We start from the raw sequence: 22,406 nt of genomic DNA on the forward strand, positions 1-22,406 counted from the left end.
TTCAACGTCGTTAACGTATCATCCCGTAACAACAAAGTGAACTTATTGTTACAAGTCTATAGAAATCCGTGTTTCGTCGAATCATCTTAAGAAAAATTGCATAGACTTTCCGATGAAAATTTTTGACAGCAAATCGGTTACAGTTATCATTGCTTAAACTTAGTAATTATATAAATTATGAATAATCGGACTATTAGGAAACCTGCAGAGCGTCGCGTCGGACTTTCGCGCGAGAAGCTACCTCGGGATCGAGAGGGTAGACGCGGGTCGCAGGGACCAGCCGAAAAAACTCGCTTGTTATTCGCGTGCCGGTGAGATTCCCGTCGTCGGCACCGGGGATGCCGGCATCCCGACGCGATGGTGGGGAAAGACGGTGCCCGCGGTGCGGGGAGAGTGGGAGCATGCGACGTGCCGGGCTTTGGGGTTCTGTCTGGTGGTGGTGCCGGCGGTTTGTGAGAGGAGCCGACTGATGCCGATGCGCTCGTGTCGTGCCGTGGCGAGAGCCGGCGAGAGAGAGAGCACGGAGCTGACGGAGCACACAACGCGCGCGGCCAGCAGCGCTGAGCGCACATCGCACTCGCAACGCGCGCAAGCCACAACGCACTCGCTCACGCTCACGCTCGCGCCGCGCCGCCACTCGCCAGCCGCCAGTCAGCGACGGTCGTCGCCGGTGTTCTCACGGTGTCTCTGCCGTATGGCCATGCGTCGTCCCGTCGACCTGGTCACGATCGCAGGAGTACACATCGTCGATCGCCGAGTCGCCACCCCGGCGCGTGCGGGGACGAGCGGCAAGCGCCGCGACTCATCCCGAGCGGAACAGCAAGCGAGACGCATCGCCGAACGTTGCGGACGTAGCGATCGGCTTGGAAGACTGTCGCCGTCGCATCGAGAAACGATCGGTGAGCGGTCGCTCGATCGAGGCGCGAAATCCGTGTCGCTACGGAAGATTCTCACGAAGTTGATCACTCTGGGTATCCCGCCGCTTCCTCCGTCGGTTTTATCCGAAGGGAGTTCATTGCGCATCTAAAGGGCGTCAGTGACAGGGATCATCTGACCAAAGTAACTCTCACCCTGCCGACGTTCGCGACACTCGCGTCCCCCGAGAAATCGCCGCTGCGCGCAGTGGCACGCAGCGGGAGGACCTTGCCTATCCAGCCTATCGCCGCGTCGCTTCGACCGAAGCGAATCAGTGCTATTCCCGATTTCCGCGCGAGTGCCGCCGTTCTCTTATCGTCGAGGACGTATTACAGCGAGTATCGGTTCCGATTTCACGACGTGTCGAATTCCGAGTCGCTCGTCCACGCCGACGATTCGTTTGAAAGGTAGCAGTGATTTTCCGCTGAGCGGAAACGACAAAAAAGAAGTTCGTGAAAGTGACCGCGGTCGAATAGAGTGTCAGGGATAATCGAAGGGATAGTACCAGTTCTCGTTTTGAGAAATTCTGATCTAACGGCGGACAACGTTTGTAGAAGTTGTGAAGTGGCACGCGTCGTAATTATCGAGCTTATGTCGTTTGCGTTTGCGGTACCAGTTTGACGCCTCGATTGCGAGAAGAAACTTGGCGAGCTCGAACGGTGCTGAACGGTGCGACGGTCGTTTTTCCGTGTGTATACGTATATTAACGCGTTAACGCACTGCTGCTGTTGTACACCGAACCGCGACACCGCGAGGGAGACGAACGCTTTTTGGCATGATTACGTAAACGGGCGCCGAGCGACCAAGAGGTGGTTTTCTCGCGGGAGGAAGTGAACAGAACGCCGAGCAGCGGCGCCAGCGAGACCCCGTCTTTCTTCGTGCGCGACCGGGGAAAAGAGAGAAAAACAGAACAACACAGCCGCGAGACACGTGTCCATTATCGGCAATTGCGTCGAGCCGATCACGCCGATCGAGAAAATCCTGTCCTATTTCCGAAACGACGACGATTTCTCCGACGAGTTCGCGATTGACTGGTTTTGTGGAAGAAATCGGCGCGAAGAGCCCGGCGGAAACATCGCGAGAAATACTTCCAACGATGAAAAGGAGTAATCGAACACCATCGATCGTCTCTCGACACGGTGTTGTGCCAACGACACGCTGGGCGTCGACGTAGCGTCGTCGCGCGATCGGCAATCGTTTATTTTATCGCCGAGAGCGTCGAGATAGCGCATGGAACGTAGCAGCAGTTACGAGTTGCGACCGCAACGATTCGTCATTCCACTGGCGGAGAGGAGAATAGAATATAATTACGGGAGGACAACGCTTAAGACCCCCGTTTGGCGTTGTTAAAGCCGGAGAGCATCGATCCCGAGCCTGATCGGAAGGAAGTGACGTACAGTCCTTTTCTTGATCGGAACCATCGTATATCTCGGTGGTAATGCACGCAAATTATGCGTCTCGCGGTTCTCTTCTCCGAAGGAACGGAAACTAGAGGCAAGAACGAGCGAGAAGCGCGTTTACACTCCGAGATAATACGCCTGTTGCGCCTCCTTCATCTACGATCTTCTTTCCGCCTCTCGTTACCGCGGTGAGAAACCAAGTGCTTCGCGACTCCGACACGGATCTTCACTCTCGGTGCCCGGATGGTGTCAACGTGTCTATTTCACGATCAAACGTGTCTGTACGTGTCGCCTGTATTTGCGTAACGTTACACGCGTTCTCGCGTGTGTAGAAGTGTGCCATGCGAGAGGACCCCGCCGCGTCTCGCCTTTGAAATTCGTCCAACGGGCTTCTGCCGATTTCTTTCGTGACCCATGCGATTCGGGGAAGTTCACGGACGTCCATCTGTGATTTTCTCGGAAGCTCGGAAGAACGGCCACGCGATTATTATGCGTTCCGACGAGGGATATCGCGTCGATGCAACGTGAGAGTGGCAATTTAGACTTACGTCAAGAGTGAATGGAGGTCGTGCGAGATTTGAGAACGGCGAAAGTCATTGGGGGGTTCAAGGTAAAACAAATTTTTCCATCAGTTTGCCCGGCGTCACGACGAGGAAGAGGATCGAGTGATATTTCTCTGGGCGAACGCGCGAAACGTCCGGTACCGTTACGTTCGATAGCTCATACAGTTGAGAATCATCCATTTGCTTAGATCTCGAAAGCAAATCCGTCGACAATAATATCTCGAGGAGTGTACACGTCGAGTGACTTGCGCGACTTCCCGCTCTTTTTTTTTTGCCTCACACGAACCGCTCGCAAATATCCTCGATCGCTACGTCTAATCGTTCAAAATCTTCGACCAAGAATTCTGAAAGATCGTGAGAGTCCCCATAAGGAAAGAGTTAGAGGAAAACTTAACGTTCGTGATACCGCAGAAACTGGACACTTTGATAGACTTTGAGTTGCAGCCACGCCAGAGTCCCTACGTTACTTCCTGGTGAGTGTTTACAAGAAATTCCGCATAAACGTTAAATACGACGTAAAATGTTTGCATATTTAATCCGAATATTCTCGAACGTAACACGTATCCGACATGTGAACTCAAGAGAGGCAATATATTTTTATTGATTATTGTATAAATTAAGAATGGAGTAATAGATCGATCTGCATTTATTCTCACAGCTGAGTGAAAATATTTCGCGGTAATTATTCACCCCACCGGGTTTGCAGAATCGTTGACAGGATAATTTATTGATTGACCGCAGTCGCGGCCACCGAGTCGCGCCGTTAATTTTTTTTTTGCGCCGCGTGTTCGAAATTAACATAATCAAGTATATATAATAATACGAGCTAGGAACGAGACTCCGAGCTAACTAGTCTTGGATAGATAAGGAAAAAAAACGGAGGCAAAAAACGCGGGAAACGCGATATCCTTGCGGACGCGTGCGTGAGAGGCTTTATCTCGACGTCATCGGCCGTGTGCAAACAATTTGAGGGAAAATGTTCAACCTCAACGCGTGCCCGTTGCCGCGCCGTACACATTTCGACGATGATCATCGTGTAATACTATTGCGCGAAATACTTAATCCGCGTGCGCGTCGAACGAAAATGAAAGAAGCGAGGGATTGAGAGGAAAAGTCGCTAAAGATATGAGGAAGAAAGAGAGAGGAAGATACAGAGAGCAATATACGAGGTGTATCCATAGAACTGTACACATTTCTGTTCAACAATAGATCGCTATAATAAACTTCTAACAGTTGATATTATTTATGAATATATTCACCATAAATGATGATCGACTTTATCATTTTTCTCAAACTCTATCTTTTTTAATTATTTATAGTATTTAATCTAAAATTGTAAAAGAGAATGCGATTGAGTGAAATCACCTTGTACAGACGAAGCGAGCGTGAAACGTGAGATCGTAAATCGTGGTTGCACCGTTTCGCGGGATACGCCCCGTTAACTCGCGGGTTAAACGGCGCAGTCCGCCCATCTTTCGGGGTGAACAACGTTCTTCTTGTGTTTGCTCTTTACTCCTCTCCCCGGTCAGAATCGGTACGCGGAATCGGGGGAGGAGATCGTGTTCGACCTCTCGTCGATTTCCGATCGGGTTAAGCAAACATCGGTCGGTTCTCACCTCTATCGCGATAATGGCTGTAATTTCGGCAGCTTCCCGGTCCCCCACCTTCATACACCTCCTCCCCCTTTCTTCTCGATTTCACGTACGCGTACGCGCAGATTGCAGAGGCCGATCGCGGCGGATTTGATTGCATGGCGCGCGACCGTCGATTTATTAACGCTCTGAGCGATCTCGGCGGTCCCTCCTCCCACCTGCCTGCACCCGCGTCGATCTCACGGAGTGAAGTAAAATCGTCTTACCCTGAGGGGTAACACTCTTACATCCTCTCTCGCGAAATATAGTCAACGAGCTTACTGCGCGTGATAGCTTCGTGCTATCGGCTCGCCACATTTCTATCGTCGTCACGTCGTTACGGTCTTTCAATACGGAAGGATCAAAGCGCACGTGGTACCGTGCTGTATCCTTTCATCCTTAATAAAGCGACGTATCAGCCACTTGCCGCTTCTGCGAGAGATCGGTTTATTAATCGCCGCTGTCCGCGACGCAAATTACGACCATCTATCAAGTCGCATTTTACTATTGGTTTTGCGCGCGACGCGGAGCGCGCAGCGGTCCGCCTCTATGCGCGTGCACGTGTTGCATGAGCCTCGATTAGTTCCCTTCTATATTGCGTACGTACATCTAAGCATGATGCCCGCAAGAGACGGGCAAAACGGCTACACGGAGTGTGCAATGAAGTGCACATCCGACATGCGCGCACGTCTGGACGTCGACTCCGGTGAGCATCATCCGACGAGAATCACGATGAACGACGCATTTTCCCCGCAATGTGTTACCACATGTCAATAGCGGCTTTCAGAGATTTTTAACTGCTCGCATGAGCAGTGACACGACGCTCGTCACTTCTATAAACTGGTATTACCCTTTCGTATATATAAAGTAGATACGCGTGTATATATCATAATGAGTAAGTCACTGAGCTTGATTCACTTTCAAGTCCCGTTAATCCATCGTTATTTTAACTATCGTCATTTAAACTATCTTCGATAGTTAAAATAACGACGGATTAACGGGACTTGAAAGTGAATCGAGCTCAGCGACTTACTCATTATGATTTATTTCAACGTATCGTTCATATACACGCGTATCTACTTTATACGAGGGAATAATACCAGTAAAAGAATAATATCAGAGGATCGCATCTAAGTTTGAGATAAATGCGGAGTTATATATCTCAAGCTCAGATTTATCTAATTACTCGACATACGTATATCTTGTATTCATAGAAGTTCTCGAAGTATCTCGCTGGAATTGTGCGATATTGTGCATAAGCTCGATGCGGAAAGATAGGTGGGAAATGTATATAAATATAATTGCACGTGAGAAGAGATAACGAAGTCATCCGAGGCAATCAACGCGCGATTCGCGCTACAATCTACTCGATCGCGTTATAATTGGAGTGCACGTCGTGTTTTTTCATCTTTTTTTTTTGAAGCGACAAGAATTTTATCGGTGCAAGTTGAAGCGCCGATCGGGGCATTATCCTCGATTGATGGCCTTCGTTAAATGACACAATGATAAAACAGATTCCGCGATGTTTTTTATTCTAACAAAATTAATTATGATTTTCCTTCGGTTTTATCGGTATTTGACGCCGCTAATCGAATCCCCGTAAGGGACCTAAGTACAGATACAGTTTGTTTAGCCACGTCCGTCCGCACGCCCGAAAACATGCACGCGTATTAAACGCGCGGAATTCACGGGGGTGGGGATTAGCTGTGAATGAAACTAACCACTACGCGCTGCCTGAATGGGCAACCGCGCTGCGGGGAGAGTGGAGTATATTTCCGTACGTGTTTATAGGCGCGGATGTGCCGCGCCGGAGATACTGTCGGGACATTTGAAACGTAGCAGATACGTCGTGGCGGATCTAAGGGTGGCTAGGGCGGTAGAGCGTAAGAAACGGGAAAAAGGGATCCTGCCCACTGACTGTCGTCGTACAAATAACGACTATTTTCAGCCGTGCACTGTTCGCGACTGCTCCGAGCGCGATCTTCGCGAGAAGGGATACATTGGACGAAATCGTACCGCGCGGCGCGGCGTCGTACGTACAACATTTATGTACGGCTGGAGTTGACGACGCCAAGGAGTTGTCCGCTGAGTAATCGATGGGAATTCTCGTTATCGTCGCTCACGCGGCCATTTATTTGCCAGTCATTAATTCTTTCGACGTCGCTGTCGCTCGCGAGGAACATCGATCTCGCGGACCCGATGACAAATGCCTCGATGGAGATATACGTCAAGCCCACGTCGTACACGCGCCTCCTCGTTGTTCCCATCGAGAAACGATCCTACGCGGAGTAACGAACGGTGCTTTTCAATAGAGACATCCTATGTCCTATCGATACAGACGCATCTGTATTCTTTCGCGACGCCCACGCGGGCGCCATCCTGTCAGGACGCAGAAGGAGAGGCGGAGAATGGTTGTCTTTTATCTGGGGAATGCGTGTGCTCGATAACGGCTTGTCCGATAATATTCCTCAGAGTTTCATGGAGACGATATAGTCGAGTCTAGTATCTCCCTCTTCTCTCCTCGCTGCACCCCGCGAAGATGTACACATAGTTGTGTTATCGAGAAAAGCGCGAAGTAGTCTCCTATCAATCTTCAAGAGATATCAGCTGGCGATTTTTAGCGCAACAATCTGTAAGGTTCTCGCGATTCTTGAAAACGTATTATCTGTCACATCCGCAAGATTAGTAATCTCTAATATTTCCCAGCATACGATTGTTGTCGGTATTTTTTGCAACGTATTAAACTGTTATGTCAACCAGGAAATGAAGCGATCGATCTCGATTGCGTTCGATAAGCGAGGAATGAGTGTAATCCACCATTTACATTCTCTCTATCGTCAATTTTGACATCCTACTAATCTGGATACCGTGGGAAATCGCGACGTTTGCAGATCGCTACTCTTTGCGGCGAACATGAGAGAAAGTTATGAGAGCGCGGTGGAACGAGCTCTTCTCGACGAAACCGCCGACGATCGTTAAAAAGCCGATTATCGATTTCGTCGACGAAACCGGCCGGATCAGCCTTACGGTACCGTTCACCTACCGTTACCGGCACACGCCGCGGACCAATGGCGCGGCGCGAGCCCGTCGATTGGTCGATCGCGACGCAATTAACGAGATAAATTTACCTGCGAGGTGGAACGACCGGCTGCTGCGGTCGCGCGAGAGACGCGAGATCGAAATCGCGCCGCGCCGGCCGGCTTTTCTCGGCGATTCGCGACGGCGGATTCGTCGCGGTCGTGATAATTGCGAGCGTCGCTAAGTCGATCACCGGCCGATCGACCGAAATAGCCCTTTGTAGGGCTCAGGATTAATTAGTCATGCCGCGTGCCGCGCGTGACAGTCCGACGGAGAGCTGTCCGTCTCTCCGTCTCGCGCGAAATCCCGTCGCGTTTTCGTCGCGGCTGCTTATCCGCCTTAACGTTTTAAGCCGACAAGCGGTGCGTCCGACCGCGAGGCATGCAGCGAATTTGCACACCTCACCCTGAATGATCGCCCCGTGGATGAATCACGGCTAAACGCGTCGTATGAACGAGTCTCGGTTTTAGACGCATCATTAGAAATAACAAACTTGTATGATCCAATTCCACAGACATTTTCTCAGACATGGCCTCGCCGAAAAGTTGTCTTTGATTTGATACCTAACCGGACCTCGTATCTCATCCCCTGGATGTTTTTATTTTTCCTGCTTAGATTAATCAGCAAAAGCGCTACGTACGAATTTGATCGTACCTTTGACATGTTTAGCGATTTGTTCTATTTGGAAGTTTCGAATGCTCAGTTTCATGTGTGAAAACGCGCTAGCGAATCTGTACGCTCGACGCTTTTGATGTTTCGTTATTTCAGGGGAAGCAATGTATCATTTCGCGACGTATTTCCTGAACTCCTATAATCTGCCCGTCAACAGTACGATGCCAGAATCCGATCTCGACGTCGAGATAAGTTATAATTGCTCACGTGAGAGTTCAAACGTGAAACTTATGAAATTGTGTATTTGCTTATTACTTACTTGTACACGTTCACATATACTTGCTATAATTATATCTATTTACAGTATTATGCTATCTTGATACTACTTCTATCTGTGATTATTTTTAATCGTTATGAACGAGCAAATAGATACACATTTTGGAGTATTTTAGTGCTTCGAGATTACACCAGACGATGTTATTGCGTTCTATGTCAATTAGCGTTTGACGTATCATGTGATATAATTGGGGACGATTCGTGAAGTGTTTCAAGACGTCGAGAACGAGGCAGGAAGAACGTGCCGTTGTCACTTGAGTTGACAAAAGATACGAGCCACGCGCATTCTCGCCCTTACGAGAGAACGAAAATATTCGAATGAAAAATAAACCGGTGAAGCATTCGCGACGACGTTGGTGCTACAAGTAGTGAAATACCGTGCTGAAGAAGCGCGCGCGCGCGCGCGCGCGTTTCCGAGTGACGGCGAAGCACTTCGATGACATGCCGGCGTATTCAAATTTAAGTACGGAATACTCGACGCGGAAAGACGGGTGACATACACCGCGAGCATTATAATTCCCGTTTTTGTGGACACTTTCTCTTCACGACTTGTGTATCCCATCCGGCAGAGATCTCCGGGAATTCTCTCTCGAGGGGGGAATTCGAAGACGCGGTGCGCGCTCGCGTACAGATGGAATTCGTGTCGAAATCGTAAACGCAACGAGAATTCGAGCCCGCCTGCAACATAGTTCGGCGTTACATTCCGACGTGACAGTGTAGCCGTTCGATTAAGATCGAGACTTACGTATACGAGTACCGCTCGGATATTGGCACCAGTCGACGTTCGTCAGACGAGCACGTAAATAGGATGGGGAGTTTAAAATAGTGCGCGTTTCCTTGATACCTATATGTATTATAGATCTTTTCTTATTAGGCACGTATTTATCGCATAATGAACACTCCACTTCCAAGATAACGCGTATCGAAGCTTTTAAGCGGCGTTAACCGATCGATGACGCCCGTTCTCGATACGTCCCGAGCATCGAAACCGCAATTCTCGTAGGCGTGACTTACGACGCGGAAACTCTTTCGCGGCTGAGACATTCATAACTTAGCGCGACTAATTGGACGCAGCGGGACAACGATCGCTCGAAGATATCATTAACGGTTATCTCGCACCGCGGAAACGGAAATCTTTCACGATTGTTATTCGCTATTATGTCACACAAACGTAAATCGCGAAATCGTACTCATCACCGCGAGAACGTCCTGCGATCGTACACCTTCGGTGTTTACCATCTCGATCGTATAGAGATATCAGCAAATGGGACAGATTCGAATTTGCAGCCTGCCGTAGGCGGAAATGTTCCGTGAGATGTAATAATTAATCGTTTGCTGAAGGGTCGCTTGTAAAACGGTGGGTTGTTTAACGCAGAGGACACCTGCGCGAATATGAAGTGAAGTAAATTCACTGTCGCTATATCCCGGCGTCAATATATTCAGGCGTAAATGAATTATACATTTCTACAACTAAAGCTTTCGTATATTAGTTACATGCGTAATATTCACAATGCATAAGAATTGCGGTTATTTGACACATACCGTGACCGTCTAGGGTTTAACGTCGCGGGAGTGTCATAATTCATAACGGTCGTCGTACGGGAAGGGTCGTTATCGGAGAATTTTTGTAATATCATACTTCGGTTATGGTGAACGCGCCTGTGCATTCGGCATGAACCGGCTACGAGTCGTCACGGCGATTTCCATCTTAAAATTTGCATTACCGTTGCACTGCGCGCGACAGCGGCGTTTCTTTCATCCTGTCCGTAAAGTCTCATTATTCGGCTAATTTAGTTTTATCTACAAACACTTAGCGCGACGCATTGCGATGTTTCGCTCGGACGCGAGTCACGCGATGCGATTTTCCGCGACGCGTGTCCGTTCGCGATTCGTTCGCGGTTTAACGCGGCCTTTTGCGGCACAAACTTTGCACGATCTCGTCGTCGGTAAGTACCGTTGCGAGAGGTGTAAATTAAACGGCGATTAGCGGGTGAAACCGCGACGGGCTCCCATCTGCAAAGTGATTGTTATAAAGATGTTCGCGATAAGTTTACGAGCCTCCGTCTCGCGAGGAGTTGCCATTACGTGTCGGTAGATAATACTTGTTATATATTCTGCCTATCATAACGATAATACGCCGGAGTATGTTTTACTGGAGACTATTTTAGGCGAGATTTTGTGTGTAAGTTGCAAGCTCTGTATATTATGTTATCTACCAATATTGCATCTTCAATTTTATGATAGCTATTATATTTGCATTAGCGCGGTTAAGACTTTAACAGAAAATAATAATTATTGTGACACATATTTTGTGCATCGTCCAGTTTTCGATTTATATTAATTGTTTAATAATTTAAGCAATTTATGTAGCTCTTAAATATAATAATAGTTTTGATTTATTCAGAATGATATGGAAAGACATGAGAAAGTAAGTGTATGAGCTTACTTTTGCTATTCTTGACAGCTTTGCAGGGAGGATTATTAATAGACATTTCAACGAGTAAACGTACGACGACAGATTGAATTAAAAAAGTATGACTCTTGATTCTCGCGACGAATGACATTATCATAGTTGACATATAAATTCACACATTTTATCGTTCGTCATTCAGTTTTTACTTCGGCATGTTATGACTACTTTGCGACATAAATGTATTCGCCCGTGCTTTACGATCTTTTTCGTAACCATTATCGTGTCCTTCTTATAATCGGTTTATTCCTCGGAAGATTTTTACGTTTGTTTAGCGTGCACGATTATTTACGCTCACCTATAAAGCAGACTGATAAAGAGACACTTCTTACGACATGGCTCTGTGGAAAGCGCCACTTGACATTTTCCAAGCACGTCGTTAGCGTATCGATTTTACGTTATGTATCTTTGGCTAAGTACAAGAGGTCCTTTTATTAGACCTCTGTGACGGTATCGAATGACTGTGTATCAATTCGACACAATTATTCGATTGGTCAAGAGGCGATACACGAGACGATTGTATATAATCGTTAATCTCATTTCACCATCCGCAGAAATATGCGGCGAGATAATTTGACGACGAGATAATGAACCATCCTCGGAGAGTTCGTTTTTGATCTGGTATTTCGTATTATTTTGTCGTCGTCGTACTTTGTATTGTCACGTAACTCAAGTGAGTAAGCGTTCAATCATTTCTACATTTAATAAATTGGACGGATCGTCGCATCCGTAAACACATCGTCACAAAGACATGGGACGCTTATCAAAATCATAAACGGAGTGCGAATTAGTTGGTAGTCGGGGATGTGATCGGTACCTTATATAGGCGTTTATACGCCACTTGCGATAAGTGGCGTCGTAAATGCGATTGAATGCAGCGTGCCCGGCACAATGCAGTGTTTCGGCACGCCTCGTTGGGAGTTCCCGCGATGAAACGCCAATGAAATAAATTGCAATTGCGTGTAAGATCGAGATACGTAGAGGCATATACATCGATATCAAACGAAATTACGTTTGATATCCTATAATTATAAACTACTTTTTCGACTGTAAATGCGATCTACATGAGGCGCGATTGAAGAATTATGTCTAAAATTCTAAGGATTACGTGACGTAAGATGCAGACTATAGAACATTACGAGCGATAAATCACAGGCTGAGATAGAATAAGGGCGAAAAAAGCTGAAGTGAAATATACGACACGCGTGATTTTCCCATTGCACCAAACACGCAAGTGATCTAACCGCCTTCGATTGGCATAGTTGGCCCCGGTTCTCGTATTCGCCGCGCGTAACCCTCGTTTATGAAAGCCCACCGTTATCCCTTACAAAGTTCGCTTAACAACCCGACGCGAGGGCGCATTTCGCGACAACATGTTTTGCGAATGACAATTGATTTTATAAGTAACGATGTCACTTTACGCCCACTTATGATATACGGGCCGCGCGAGATTGTGCGTTGAGATTGTGCGCGCGGATTCGAGGCGACAATAAAATTTTAACGCCGGCATAAAAGCGCCACTGTCCGTCTCTCGATATACCCAGGCGAACCCAGACGGATATTTGAGAATACGGTCCTCACCGCAACGCGACGGCCGTCAGAGCATAAATAACGGAAATCCAACGCGACCATTTTGCGGCGTGCGCGCGGCCGATGAATATTTACGCTGACATTTAGACTTCCATTACCCCGTTCGCGTGCATTTGCCCGCAGCAATGGAAGAACAATAGTCTAGACGACGTAACCACCGCGAAGAATCAACCATTTATCGCCGGTCGTGGCTAAATAAATAATAATTAGCGACTTATAGACAGATAGATCGCCCAAAAATTCTGGTTCTCCGTCGCGTTAAAATTTTACGTTACAATTTCTCTTGGATTTGATTTATTTCGGGCTCTCACCGCCACCAAATAGAAATCCTTTATTCTTGCGAATCGATTTCTCCACATATGTATTAAGGCGGAAACGATTTATGGATCGGATTTGCGTTACTCGGCTGTGCACGTTGGATTTAATCCGACGTGCACGATCGCCGCACGATCTTCGTAAAAATTCCGATCGCCCGGGCATGATCCTTATCCGAGTCCAAGAAAAAATCTAATTACCGGCGCACGATCGTTATCTGCGCGCGCGGAAAAATTCTGACGGCCGGTACACGATCGTACCGTTTCCTCGAAAAAATTCTGATTACCGGGAAGCGAGCGAGGACAGCCGGTATTAATCGGCGCTAATCGCGCCCGCGCGGGAAGTACCGTTCGATTAATGCCGAGAGCAGAGGAGGCAACGAGCATCGCCCGCGTGGATGATGGACCTAATTTACGATTACCCTCGCAAAATCCGCGCGATAATGCCTGTTCGCGAATCGCGCGAATGACTAAGAGCTCATTAGCCACGCGAGTGTTTTATTGGTTTTTTTAATTTCTTTTTTAATTGACGGGACACGCTTTATTAGCGCATTTTCCGTCCGCGAACTGCATCAATTAGAAGCGCCGCGAATACATACGGGACTTGATAGATACGTAATTAGCGAATACCGGCCGCTTATCCGATCCCCGCTAACCCGTATCCGACGCTAAATTATGCGGACACTTCGCATCTCCAACGGGCGACACGACGCCATGCGGAGTTCTCGTTTACGCTATTCGTTATCGTTAATCAACGGAAGCGAACGTCTGATTTTTCAACAGGAAATACTCGTTGATATATTACGGTAGACGCTTGTTATATTACAGGTAAACATCGTGGCAATAAACAGTCTAGATAAGCAGGATAATTTCTGAGAATATTTGTCACTCGTGCGATACGATCTATCTATTATCTAAGAATATTGTGTGAAAATATCGTAAAAAATGTACGTTACTCGTGTCAGGGAGTTCTCGAAGTTCTCGTAGTCCGGATTTCCGTTTGCCTCATCCGCTGTGCTCAGCTTTCGTACGGCGCGGCGTGGGACCACCTACGCACACACATTGAACGTCGATTAGCAACCCGCAATAAGTCACCGAATGCCGTAGCTAGCGGCTATATGCGTTCCAGCATTACCGGCTCATTTGATTCACACTGTCCGTAATTTTAGCCTCGCGAAAGAATAATGGCGAAATACGCAGACTTTCACCCGGAGGGGACCGGTCTACGGCGCGAGACGGCTCGATCCTGTGGATGCACCTGCCGATTTTTACATGACACTCGAGCTTAAATCGTTTAACCCGATCGGCCGATCCACGATAATAGGCCTGTTCGTTTTCGCTGCACTTCTGAACTAGTGCAATAAGTTAGAATGAAATAAATATATTTTCTTTCATTCTAACTTATTGCACTAGTTCAGAAGTGCAGCGAAAACGAACAGGCCTAATGAATAGTCGCCCCCTCCCCCGTTTCTTCGTCTCTAAATATCACGCACACATATCGATACATAAATGTACAAGCTTGTGGACACATATATAATTTGGGCTTCATATTTTAAGCGATAAAAAAATTCTTCAATAATAATAGATTAGATCATTTCTCCAATCTCGAAATTGAATGGCAAAAGTTTCATTTAACATTGTTTTGCATTTCAGAGTTGTTGAAATATTTTCTATACAACAAATGTTTTATATACAATTAACAGATAATCGCGTTTAAATTAGATTCCGCGGATAACTTATTTCGCGTTATCTACAATCAATTACGTTTCCGTTCAAAGAAGAGATATACTAATACCGATATACGCAGATATCTGATACGCTACGAGTACGGGAGAGTAACCGCCATCAATATCTATAATGATCGCGGAAAGAATCAATCAATACAATCGCGACACTAAATCTCTGTCAATAATTACATCGATGGAAAAATTAACTCCGTTTCCCACGAATACGTTGGAATAATACATACAGAATATTGATATGCAAATAATGATCGCAGTCGAATGTGGTCTGATTAATATCACGACAGGCAGTAAACTTAGCGTGAGCAGTTTGATTGACGCAATTAAAAAGTTATTTTTCTAGTGATAATGCAACGCGTAGTCGAGTGTTCCGAGATTTTGCAATCGTTTAATTTGAAAATCATCGATTAACATTTTTAAACGGGAAATCATTTCTCATGATCTCAGATATACGTCGCATGGAACTCACTGATTTCTCTTTAATCTCAGCTTGACGCGAACGAACGCGAGTCGAGCGGATAGACGCGGAAAAGGGACACGGACGATTTATGCGACGTTTCAACACGGTGTGCTGGCGATTTAGATTTAGGATCCAGAGGGAAATCCTGATAAATTCGTAGACGAAAAAAGTAACGGTTTCTCGGCGTCCACAACCGAACATGCGCGCCCGCAAATACGATTATCACCTATAAATTTACGGATGGACATAAACTTCTTCGGAATTCCGCTTCGTCGATTATCAATTGAAACAAAACCGTCATATATGAGATACGTATAGGATTTCAACCGTAAAGTCGACTCGTGCGCTCAAAATCGCGACAATGTAGGCTATACAGCCAACTATTAATCAAGCACTCGAGCGTATCCTGGCGTATCCTTCCGCTCTAAATGTCCTCCTCGCTACGAAAAGCTCACAGGACTCACTACTTCGAACCTGTTCGCCAGATGTATTTTTTCACTTGTCGTCCGATAATAATATCAATTCGACTCTCTCCTGAAACTACAGATACGAAAATGGCTGCAAAGTCAAACAATAGATTATGTCAGTTGATTAAACAAGTTGTCTTGTACAGCACAAAATGGTGTGTCCTTGCTGTAAGTGATTGTGAAATATTCGATAAAAATATGTACGCCGTGTTTCTCCTGTTTCAGGATTTAGACAATGGGTATGTTTATGACATTTAACTAAATATCAATTAGACTATAGAACTTTGGGATAACAAACACTAATTATTTGCGCTAACTTTTAATTTGTTGTTACGAGAAACCTTCTTTTTTTAATTATTGCAAATTGCACGAACATTATGAGACATAGCTTTAAAAAAAAAACTTATCATCATAGCCGATGCATCAGATTACTAATTGAACGAATCGACTATTTCGCCCTTATATCGGGCCAATCGATCGCCCGCCTGAAAGCTTTGACCGTATAATAGCGCCGCTGCCTGATTTACGAACTTTCATTCGATAAAGCGAGTTTCTAGATGCGACACAAGCCTCTTCGTTCCTCAAGCCGATAATCTCGGGTCGTTTGTGTTTCAAGGCAATTATACGTGTGACCGGAACGCTATATACCAAATATATAAAATCACTTCATTTCGATATACGATGGTCATGAGAAGAGTCTCATTTTCACGCGCGATTATCATTTAGAAATCATTAATCATTGAAATTATTATTTAAAAATCATTAAGATTATTATTTAGAAATCATTAAACTGTAAAAGTTTTAAAATATTTTGCAACGTGTATATGGCAATGTAAACCGGTCAAATTAAGATAGTTATTTTTATGATTCTTGATGGTTTCACGCTGCAGTTGATTCTCAATGTATTATCACTATTTATAAAGGTTAACTACTTTTAATTGAATCATTCTGTTATATTTTATATTAACAATAAGTTATTCCTTCAAGAAAGTATTGATTATAGTGGAGCGATAAGCTCGTCCTCATTCTATCTGTTTAGATTGATTTCACCAGATTTGTTATTCGCTCTCGGAGAGTGTGTGTACGCTATGATACGCAGCGTTTATTTCTGCTCCCCGACACACGCGTGATATCTCACGGAAGTAAATGCATGGCGTTAGCGATTGCGACGTACAATGTACGTCGGTGCGGCCAAAGACCGGAGAAATCGATGGATATTGTAACAGATTATCAAACGTGATTTTAACGATTTTCTTGCAGCTGTTGGGAATGGAACGGGAACGTTTAATCGTTTCTCGTATCTCGTATTTGTATGTTTACCTGCTGCGTCATTATGGTTCTTGAATTGTTGCATGCGCATACCTGCGATATTGGCAAACACGATGTTTCGATCAATTGTGGCCTAACGATCGATCAATCAATTAAACTTATGCGAGATATATCCACCGTTTATCATTTCATGATTCGTCGAGTCTTGTAAAATATAAAATTTGATAGTCTCGAAATGTGAATTTTATTATGGACTTTCAGCACGTTCTTCAACATTAGTTAATCTGGTGTGTGTCGAGTAGAAATATAATCAAATAGCACGTACCACGTTATCTTTTATGGCCTCTCTTCTCCTTTTCAGACTCTTAGGACGCACCTCTTTATTTTCGAGGGTAGGATCTCTCAAACTTGTTCCCTAATGTCGGAAAGCGAGCTCGGCAAACAAAGCGCATTAGTATAATTATCGGGTCAACCCTAGGAGCGAGCTGTGGGAAAATGTCCACTGTGTGCAACCTATCGATACCCGACGTTTATTCAATCAATTATGATCTCTACGCGCGGACTGGATGTAAAATCATACTACCAGCCGACAATGATCTTTAGAACAATAGACAATGAAGCCTCATAATCTAAATATGTCAACATTTGAAAGATCGACTAAAGCAACATTGTTGTTTGCAGACTCAATATTATTAAAATTCCTTGATTGACCAAGAACTTGTTCTTACGTAAAAAAAATATAAGAGCACGAATATAGTTTTATATATTAAGTGTATATAAAAAAATCTTTTTACGCTTAAAATTAAAAAAAAGTGGGATTATATAAAAATGGTTGTTGTAATTCAAAAGGGAAATAATTAATTGTTTATTATTGCACTTAATCTAAGATTCTTCTTACTTTCTTTGGAATTCTATTCATGTCGTTGCTAAATTTTTTATTTTCTGTATCGTGTTCGATTGCACGAATGGAAGGCGATGTCGTCATCATCGTTTATCCAGTTTATCGAACGTTGACATTAACGACGATGATCAGTTTACGACGATCACTTCGGAGAGTGCGAAATCTCCAGGCCATATTGTTATCTCCCGCTCGATTGAAACCTCTGTCATGATTTTCCTCTCTCTTCGCATTCGAGAAGGCGGGCGCCACTTCAAAGAGTATCGCGTAACGTGCGTTCCGCGCGAAGAAATGTTCAATCCAAACATTCATGGGAAAGAGTTCCACGGACGGCAGAATGATTGATGATTATGTTTGGTACGCGAATAGGACCAACGCGAGAGAGAAATGGCTCTCGTTAAGGAACAAATCGTAAACATGCCCGAGACAATCGCTAAACAGTCGCCTTTAGTTCTCTTTGCCTTGTTTCAAGCATAAACGCACGTTTCGTACCACAGTTCGACGGTCATTATTGCGGCATGTCGCTCCGAGGCAACAATGAACCGTGGAAATAAGACTCGGAAGTTATGGAACAGCGCATTTAACTTTGGCTAGTCACGATAGATGATTAAAGTGAAATTTGTTCACTAAATTGCGCGTTGAATAATCGAAAATCTGCTTCCATTAATTTAATCGATTAGCTTTAATTAATTATTATAATTGTGAAAATAATTTTACGTTTTCAAACTATTTCCAATAATAGCAGATCATATTTAACAGTCTTTAATATAGCGTAATACTTATATTACCGGCATGAGTAATTTGATAAATCGCCATGCGACACTGTCACGAAGTGTCACATGTGATTAAAAACGACGTGCGCTATCCAGAAGCTTATTAAAGAAAAAAAAGTTTAGCTGCGACTATCCGAGCATCCTTGCTTCGCGACGCGACAAAAAATTGTCTTAAAGAATCATTTTGATCATTTTGGTCATTTAAATGTGCATTTAAAAATAGTTCTGTTTCTAATCCGTAATTCCTTAATCGACGAATATCGTGCGTGATACATATAAGTTTATCGATTTATTTATTTTATTTTATTTTATTTTAGCACATATAGCAGATTGGAAACACATTTCTGAAATATTTTTTCATGTCTTCGTAAGCTAAACGAATGTAATCTCAGATCGTATGGAATGTACAGAACTATTTACAGAAAAATCTTTTCAGCTGAGAAAAAGATGGAATGCGAGATATCCGGAGTTAGATAGAATTTTGATGTAAAATATAAATCACATTCGCCTACCGGGATTGATTCTAACGAGTCATCGGGTATATCTGCGGGTTACATCGCCGTTGGGCCCTAAGCGCAGCGGCTCGATACGCATATATCGATTGATACGCCACTACTAGCTTGATAGTTATCTGAGCTAGAGTTGGCTAGAGTCACGAGGTACCCTCCTGGTAGTAGTCTCCTGGAACGAGTAACCGAGTAATTTGCCGGCGACCGCCTCGAGAGATATCGAGTCGCGCGGTTGACGGTCCATTGGGACGTTCCGGAACGCGAGCGATGCGTCTTCGAAGATATCGGACATCACGGTGATGTCGCGACGGCGCTTCCTACGATCGAGAATCGATCCGCGCTGATAAATGACGGTTCACGAAGGTGAAACGTGTCGAGCAATTTCGAGCGGATTCGCTCCTAGATTATATTCTCGCGTTCATTAATCTCTGACGCTACAGACGAAATCATAATGTTTCCAAGACGGTATCTTAGCTTAGGAGATATGAAACGTGTTATACTAAAAAATTTCAATCCCCCAAGATTTTTTTTTCTTATAACGTGGTCAACTTAAAAAGACGATTTTACATTTATCACGCGAGAGGATATCGCTTTCAAGGTTGCGTCGATCGGCTGCGATGAATCTTGCTGCGACGAACACTGCTTTATCGTGTTCTTACGCCGATAGAATCTGCGGAAAGCTGGTTCTCTCTGCGGTGTTTCCCTGGTTTCCAAGCGTCTCGAGAGTAAAGGACTTCGCTAAAAGAGAGAAAAAAAAAGGATGCTCGGAGCATCGGGTCTCTCGTTCTTTCTCTCTCTTTCTCGAGCACCGAGCAGGTTTACGAGACGTTTATTTCCGCTCGGTTGGCGTATTCACAGGGCGTATCAGAGAAGCAGTGGCAGAATTTCCTCGTTCATCGCGCGCTCGTAAATCTTTCGGTCAACGAGACCGGGGGACACATTTCGCGGATGAGTTATCGGACGAGCTTCGCCGCTTCGAGGAAACCGTCGTGCCGACAAATTGAGCGAATTAGAATTCAGGTATACGCGCAATTGCGAAAAAGACGTACTCGAGGAAGATAGATATACTGCGACTAAATGTGCCATATTCTCACTTCCTACACAATGCGATATATAACTAGGTGATATTTCGAGAACGAGATTAAAATCTAAACGATATCTGTTCAGTTAACGTTAAATGCTCGAAGACACAATCCAGTTACATTAAGTCTCTGGCGTAAGTCCCAGTGTTAAGTAATTCAGTAAATGGAAGTGAAATATTATGTAAGAAATGTGACGATTTACGTTTACGAGGATTTATATGAGGATTTTTCACGGCTGCGTAATTCTAGCTCACCAGGTAACATATGTATTATTTTGCACAGATGAATCACTCAGGAATGTCTCGCTCCTAAATGGTACCTTTATCCTGCCGTCGACTCTCTAGTGCCTATGGAACTTTCTCAGCTTATGTTCCGAGAAAAGTAATTGTTACCGACTTCAAAGCGCCACTAAAACGACGCGCCGGTTATGTTATCCCACGCAATAGTGACCGGTTACGAGCGAACGTTTCAAAAAGGCCTGAGACTTAAGTCTAATCGGAAGTATGTAAATAGGTACGTAAAGCTATTTTTCTACCTGCCGATAACTTAATTCGCTTAATCTTTCGGTTGGCCGTTTTGTAGGCGCGGAAATAAAATAATATAACAATACAGAATTCGTATAATGGAAAGATGAATTGAATTGTTCTTATATTCTTCTTTGTATCGTCGCTGCAGATGCCAAGGATGCAAATTATTAATGTTATACATAAATATCTAAAATTAATTTAATTTGTTATAAAAAGATAAAATGAAAAATACGAGTGTTATTGAGCTATAAATAAAAGTCGAGCTTTAATAAACGCGGTCCGTGACTCTTCTCCCACGTAATCGAAATTACGAAGTCGCGCCGAAGAAGGGAGTCGTCGCGAGGACATCCGGAGTAGTCGGCATTATCTTGCATGAGTAGACACGTAGACGGACCGCGTAAGGGGAGGGTGAGCAACTCGGAACAACTCACTCAACCTGATCCGAAGCCGGCAGGCATCAACATGGTTTCTCCGCGCCGCGTGTGCTGCGTCTGTCCGGTTTCGTTCCTTCATCCGTCCGTCCGTCCGACCGAGCGTCCGTCGGTTCCCTGTCCTGCTGTCTGTTCCTAGGCCGGGTGATCCTTAACGCGTGTTTTGACGCGATTAGTGGCCGCGTGAACAACGCGGCCCGTTGTTCTCGCGACGCGTGATCTCGCGTGTGAATCCTTCAGTCGTGATCCTTTGCCAAGGACACGGTCGATTGTCGAACCGCGAGAAAACGCGAGCTCTTCTGAAAGAAACTCCTGTTGAGAGAGTTCGAAGGTCCATACTACCCTGACAACGAGTCGATGACGGTCATTTCATATGTCGACGTGTCTCGGTTTCTTCAGCGCGTTGTCTTCCCTCGGTTAGTGCACTCTTTTAAACGAAATCAGTGAAAATTTCGCGGATTAGAACAGAAACTTCACTAAGGATCAGTGAGTATTTCACTTATTTTTACATTTACCCTTTGCTTTTCCATCTTATATTTTACTAATTGTGGAAATAAGATTTCACTGTAAAAATAGTAGTAGTCGCATATATCAGCAAGATGTAATTTTTAAAGCATTCTATATTTTGGGTTGCTATTTCTCGAGAGAAATCCTCATATCTGTATAAATCGTATTTAAATCAGAATAATTATTTTTTTTACTCTCAAGTTTGCTTCATTCACAACTATTGTTTCTAATAGTATCATTCAGTAATAATATCATTGCCATTGATTGAAACTGCCCACTAATTCACTTTCTTTCACTGAATGCTATACTTATAACTGTTGTTGCATGTACTCTTCATTCTCAGTAATAATTAATTCCCTTTTAAGAGAGTATGAATTCGCAGCGAATGACTAATCTTTCAATTTCTATTTTTAATATAACGTAATCTATACACTATGGGTTTTCCGAAATAATTCTGAGATCTCTTATATTTAGCGTAAAGTCACGAAGAATATATGTATATATGTAAAGAAATTGGTCAGTATTTGATTTTATCTTTCTACCTATACGCATACGGGTAATTGATATTCTTATACATAATTTATTATCACTTTCTCTTTAACGTCACTTTCTGCGTGGTTCACTTTTCCCCATATTAATTAAATATTAATTAACTATCCGTGCTTATCAAGACTTGCCAACCTCTTACCGCTCGGAATAACATAATTGAATATCAATTACCCTGTTACGAAATATTGGTGCTATTAACAAGGATATGGTAAGTATGAAATTAATGAAACATGACGTTTTTTTGCCGCAACGTGTTCCGCCCGCTCGCAGCATCGCCGATGTA

The 22,406-nt window shown here is 44.5% G+C and overlaps 1 protein-coding gene across 1 annotated transcript in view; it reads left to right on the forward strand.

Moving 5' to 3' along the window:
- The first annotated feature begins 531 nt into the window (after positions 1-531).
- The window catches only part of LOC139774533 (uncharacterized), a 63,104-nt gene continuing 41,229 nt past the window's right edge, over positions 532-22,406 (forward strand). The window contains exon 1 of the mRNA XM_071709892.1: positions 532-3,351. The gene's annotated coding sequence lies outside the window, so the exon portion shown is untranslated. The remainder of the gene's footprint in view (positions 3,352-22,406) is intronic.

Source organism: Temnothorax nylanderi, unplaced genomic scaffold (assembly GCF_030848795.1).
Source record: "Temnothorax nylanderi isolate EJ_2023f unplaced genomic scaffold, tnyl_v1.0 TNYL_tig0082_pilon, whole genome shotgun sequence".
Taxonomy (NCBI): domain Eukaryota; kingdom Metazoa; phylum Arthropoda; class Insecta; order Hymenoptera; family Formicidae; genus Temnothorax; species Temnothorax nylanderi.